This window comes from Dermacentor silvarum, chromosome 6 (assembly GCF_013339745.2).
Source record: "Dermacentor silvarum isolate Dsil-2018 chromosome 6, BIME_Dsil_1.4, whole genome shotgun sequence".
Taxonomy (NCBI): Eukaryota; Metazoa; Arthropoda; class Arachnida; order Ixodida; family Ixodidae; genus Dermacentor; species Dermacentor silvarum.
The window spans coordinates 13,590,146-13,596,618 of record NC_051159.1 but is presented as its reverse complement, the minus strand read 5'-3'; positions in this window follow the sequence as shown (position 1 = coordinate 13,596,618).

The following is a 6,473-nucleotide window of genomic DNA, read 5'->3' as shown; positions in this document are numbered from 1 at the left end:
TTTATAAAGCTGCAGAAACCACGCTACATGCAAATGACAAGGCCCCAGTCGCTAACTGCGATGCCGCGCTTTTAGAAATGTGCTGTTACGTTGGCATGTCACGTAGCGCCTTGCTTTTTCACATAGCTGTGTGTAGTCCGCAAGCGCTGACTATGCACAGCCTTAATGTGCCTGATTACGGTGCTCTCCACGAGCTCTCCCTGGGTGCAAGTATGTGCTACGCCAAGCACTTTTGGTGGCACGTGTGCTGCTTTTAAAGGAGCGCCTTCAGCTCGCAGTTTTCTCAGCGCCGCGACTGACGGCGCACAACAGAGGCTTGTTCCCGAAAGACACCACAGCTAACAAGAAGTAAGACAAAACCTTTTAGTACCTACTTTTCGATGTACATGTTTCATAGAAAATGGTGCTGCACTGCAACATGACGTGATAGAGGTCATGCTTAGTTTGATAGAGTGCAAAAAATGTAGAATTCCTTAAGACACCTTTTTTCTATCCAAGGTTGATGCTTGGGGCTTTGAACGTTATGTCACTGTACTTTTCTTCTTTTCTTATGGAGAACTGGACTCTCCGAAATGGCTTTCTCTTTTCTGCGCAAACGCATCGTTTTTGAAGTTCCGGGCACCGTATGGTGTCATTTGTGGTCAAGATTTTACAACTTTGTACGGAAATTACCGCGTTCAAACGTTTTCAGGTCAAGGCACTATGCTGATGCCTTTTCTGAAGAGAGGGATATATTGGTATTGCTATAATGCATAATATTAGATATGTTATTGAAATAAGCGAATTTGTGAAGTTATTGTGCATCTGTAGTGCTGCCATGTTTTTTCATTGATGGACGCACATAGTTATATACATTCGGTGCAGGTAGGCGAAAGTGACGTGCCACGTGTCCAACACGGTCACAATAATATATTCGTTTCAAATATACTTTGCATCCTAAGCAAATTGGTACACTTACGGTACAGCTTTCGGAAAAGAATGCCTTGAAACTCGAAAGCTTGGAAAGGGCCAAAATGACAGCGCATTTCAGTGCATCCATGTCTTAAAAAAGGGTTTTAAGAGATTTTTTAACGGGAAGAGTGAAACCTGCACATAATGAGTGATGCAAGTTCACGTACAATAGCCGCCGAAGTGACTGAGTGGCTTGGAAGGGAGTCTTGAAACTTGGGAAAGAACAATGTCTCGCTGTCTTGCAGAGAAACGGTATAGTACTGAAGCTGGATTAATATTCGTGCTAAAGAACGCGACAGTTATAGAAGAAACCATTTAAACAAAATATGATTATATGTTTTTGAACTGACGTCATTGAACGTCAAGGCGAACTATCTTAGCATCGCAAGTAAGCCTAGTTTTGTAGGCGAGAGGGGTGGCGGAAGTTAATTTTAAAGAAAGTTATAAACGGGGTACAACGGGGTACAACGCCGACCAAACTAGACCTAGCAAATGACGTTTCCGCTGCCATACGGGCGTCTTGTTCACAAGTAAAAACTAAGTTATAGCTTAAACAAAGGTGTAGATTTTCAAGCACAGGCGTGGCTACTTTAAAATTAGTTATTGGGATGGCCTATTGAGATGGGAGGTACGCAAAATGCCGTTGAGGCTAAGAATACACCTCAGCACCATTGTTCGCGTAGGTCGCTCATGTGTATAATTGAAGGTGTTGAAAATAAATTAAACATGGTATTGACGCGTAGATACATAATAATGAATCGTGCATGAAATAGAAGTATTGCTACGGGTGGATTGAACGATGCCAAAGTCTTTATCAGTGGTAATGGGAAAAATGGTACACAAATATAGGCGAACAACCCCATAAGAAAAGTCATGTTATCGAGTAAGTGACGAATATAGTTCAACATTTACGTGTACACAAAGGGACACGGAGAACAACACGCTACAAAGAATAGGCGCAATCGTTTGGTGAAATAAAGTGTTTTGGTTTAGGCACGAAACGACACAAAAACAAAAGCATTGAGGGTCGGACGTGATATTTCATTAGGAACGGGCATAAATAAATAAATAAATAAATAAATAAATAAATAAATAAATAAATAAATAAATAAATAATAAACCAACAAAATTAAATCAGGTAATTTCAGAAAACCACTGTTTTTTAACATAAGTATATACAAAATTGTTTGTCATATTTACCTCGAGAAGACGGGAATTCAAGATTTTGGATCAGAAACTCCGTAAGCCGTCGACCATATGTGTTTCGGGGAACTGCAAGGTGAATTTACCTGTGCAGCATACCGTGTATTTCGTTTAGGTACAAGAAACAGGCCTGGCGAGAGTAAGTGATTTCCGCTTGAAAAAAGTGCCAACTTAGCTTTGAACGCCAAGAGAAATGGCAATATGTCGAGACGGCTCAATAGTGCGGTTAATAAATCACGTGAACATGCGTGCGTTAGAACGCACAAACCCCCTTTTTTTGCAATCGAATAGCAGTATCCAGACAGGTTCTATATGTACGGGCCAATGATTCACAGCAGTAACTTATATGGAGATGGAAGAAAGAAAAGCAAATAGTTTTAACTATGTTAAAATAAAGCGTGCGGCCACAGCGGCCGCATTTCGATGGGGGCGAAATGCGAAAACACCCGTGTACTTTGATTTAGGTGCACGTTAAAGAACCCCAGGTGGTCCAAATTTCCGGAGTCCCCCACTACGGCGTGCCTCATAATCAGAACTGGTTTTAGCACGTAAAACCCCATAATTTATTTTTTAATTTTAAATAAATCGTGATCAACGTTTGAATAGTACATAGCAAGGGAAAGTTAATTACTACAATTTGCTGGGAATATGTGGTCACTAATTCAAGCCGCAATTTAATAACACACAAGTATTTCATAGCATCTGGCGGATCTATCGCACCTCCATCGAGATGAATCTGCTTGTTTGTTGTGTCAAGCTTTGTGCATCGAGAGCTAAATACTATGTATTTCGTATTATCTCTGTCTAGGGTCAGTTTATCACTCAGAAAACTAGCACATATGTTCGATAACTCGCTATTTAGAGTGCGCTGCAATTTGCAAGAGACTCACTTGGAAAGATTAGTGCGCTATTGTCAGCGTAAATGACAGCTTTTGATGACATTATTGTTCATTGGAAATAACTGACGTGTCGTGAGAAGAGTATGGGACCCAAAACAAATCCTCGAGGAACACGTGTAACAATAGTAGTATTGACAAGTATACATGTTTATCTTTCACCGGTGGCCGCTTTCCATCGGTTAACAAATGTTAAACGTTATCGCTGGGCGCAGGACGCGCCTGTATCGGAAGTTTCTAGAACGTTATCGATGCTTCTTTCCGTTGCCTGTTTTCACCGACGCTTATGTTATCTGATTGTATGACCGACGCTAATTGCCTAGAACTTTCTGGAAGACACGCGGGCACCAGGGAATAATCTGGAACATTCGGTGACTCATGTTTAAAAGCCGACGCGTTTCGCCGCTGAGCAGATTTTCGCCGATCGCCGACTGTTTTCGCCGCAATCGTTGTGCTTTGAGTGTAGCTTGCTTTTGTGGGCACAGGTTCGCCAAATAAACAACCAGTTTCGTCATACACAGTTTTACGACTGTTTTCTTTACCGTCACTACTACGTGACAGTATACTCAGAATAAATTGAGTCAATACACACTTGAACAAAATTGAAATGAAGTTTATTTCTTGTATGCAGTACAAAGTAAAATATGTGAAATATGTGCCGTTGGATCCCTAGCTCGAGGCTAATAGAACCCATAACAAAGCTATGCAGTGAAAGCAAAGCAATACATATATCACAGAGACACGTACCTAACACCAAGCATTGCCTTGGACCGCTAAAGTAGCTTGAAAAAAAGGTTGATAGCAGTTGCGCTAAAACCGGAGGTTTGCTATTTTCGTAGTCATATGAAATTATTGCGTGTGCCCAACGGTTTTTTTCTACTAAAAATCTGAGTACTGTGTGTTCGTTTATGTGCATATATATATATATATATATATATATATATATATATTCTGAGTTAGTTCCAGCACCGCTGAGGATATTAATCGTTTGATGTGAAAGCTCTGTTGAGAATCTGTTCGAAGCTTGTTTGCGTAACATTAGTGTGTCAAACGAGACACAACGACGTTTTCGATTGTGGTATTCATAACGCAAGCAATAGGTCGACAGCTTCAAGGGTTATTTATCTTACCACTTTTATACATAGGAGAGCATCTATCAATCTTTAAAACGTCTGCATATATGCGTTGATTTAAACAGCTATTAAATATTTTGGAAGTACGTAAATATTTTGAAAGTAAATATTTTTAAGTAGCCAGCACGCTTGCCGACATTCAGTTCAAACCAATGTTCGTTTCTGCAGGTTAGTACTGTTCGTCTAATTGAAATTTCTAAAACAGTTATAGCTTGGCCGGTTCCTCCCACAAAGTCATGTGTTGCGTGTACAACTCGAGTGTGCACCAGACTTGCTAACAAACGTTTTCGTTTTGTGAACTGAGTGCTATACCTCGCTCTGCTATTTCTACTTTTCGGAGACATTGAGCTCAATCCTGGGCCTTTTGATAAACGTGAAATGAATAATTTGGAGAAGTTACAGGATACTATCATGACTAAGTTAGATAACATTGACACCAGGATAATTAACAATGATGCTAAGATGACTGAAATAAACAGCAAGCTTGACACAACCCAGGGACAGATAGACAACGTTATGAAATTGGTACAAGAGCAAGCAACCGTAATCAATAAACTCATCAAGTAAGAGTTCTACAAAAGAAAAATATAGACCTCAAGAACAGAAGCCGTACATTAAACCTTGTGTTTTATGGGATAGATGATAACGACCCGTCTCAAACTTGGGACAGACCGAAGCATTGGTTAAGGGCATCTGCACTACCAATTTGGGAATTGAACTGAAGTCAATTCAAAGGGCACATCGGGTTGGCCTTTTCAATGAACGGAACAAATGATCAATAATTGTAAACTTTTCATCTTATAAAGAAAAGGAGGCCATCCTGAAAAATGCAAGCAAGTTCAAGGGTTCGCAGTACAGTGTGGAACAAGGCTTCTCATTTGAAACTCGAGCAGTGTGAAATAAACTTTGGGAATAGGGAAAAGCAAAGAAAGCGGATAAGAAAAACCAGGTTAAACTAAAAGCCGATAAGCTGTTCATAAATGGCAGAGCATTTACATAAAACGATGAGAAGAAAGGAGTTGTTGCCTTGTCTAGACGGTGACACACCGGTGATATACTGTGTTCATCGTGATTTAGTTATTGTAGTGGTAAATTGCCGAAGTATAATAAACAAAACAGATGACTTTGCTGGATTGGTTGTCATTGAATGCTGATATAGTGTTTGGTACAGAATCTTGGCTCAAGCCATTCATCACTGATAACGAGGTGTTTCCCAATAACTATACTGCTTATCGCAAGAATAGGCCACGTACTGGCGGTGGTGTTTTTCTGTTAGTTCATTCATCCCTTTCGTCTGCGATGCTGAAGACCAGTCATGACACAGTCGAGTCAGTTTGGTGTACAGCTACATTGGCTAACAATTTTCTTTTCTCACTGGGACGTTTTATTGACCACCCAGCACAGATTCCCGTGTTTTGGAAACGTTACATGATATCGTCTCTGAGGCATTTGACCGAACCACTTTACTAGCGGGTGATTTTAATTTAGCCTACTTGAAACAGGAAAATGGTACATGTGAAGTCTCAAATGCAAGCCCTAATAATTTAGAAATGAAAAACGTAGTTTACAGTTTGGGCTTGATGCCGTATGCTCTGGAACCCATTAGACGTAGTCATACCCTGGATCTTATCTTTTGTAACCCGCCTAATTTAGTTAAAAATGTTGATATCATTCCCGGAATTAGTGATCACCAGGGGGTTGTTGCAGGTATTAAAACGAAAACCCAGCGCACAAAAAAGCACACCAGCATAAGGGTATTCTTCTCTGATAAAGGCGACTATTCATCAATTTCCAATACACTAGTTGGCTATTTGCCTGTTTTTGAATGTTATAGTAGAGAAACACGACGTAGATTCCTTGTGGAGCAGATTTAGAAATAGGATACTTGAACTTACAGGGGAGTTTATACCAAGTATTCATTCTGCTAAGCTTAAAAAGCGTAAAAAGAACATGGATCACCTTTCGTATGTTGAGGCTAATTAAAAAAAGAAGGTGCGTGTTGGAAAAATATAAAAGAACCAAAGAAGTTCATTTTAAAAGTCTGCAGGATCTAACACGTGCGTACTAAAAACTGTTGAAAATGCCAAAGAACAGTATTTTAAACTACTAAATGACAAAATTACAATAAACCCTAAACCTTTCTGGCAGTACTTGGAGATGTGGGTCTCATTCCGTTGGGATAAATAAAATTATTTGCAATTAACGCACTCTTGTTGACGATGTAGAAAAAGCGACGTGCTTAAACAATTACTTTCAATCAGTTTTTCCTTCTAAATTTGCATACAGCCCA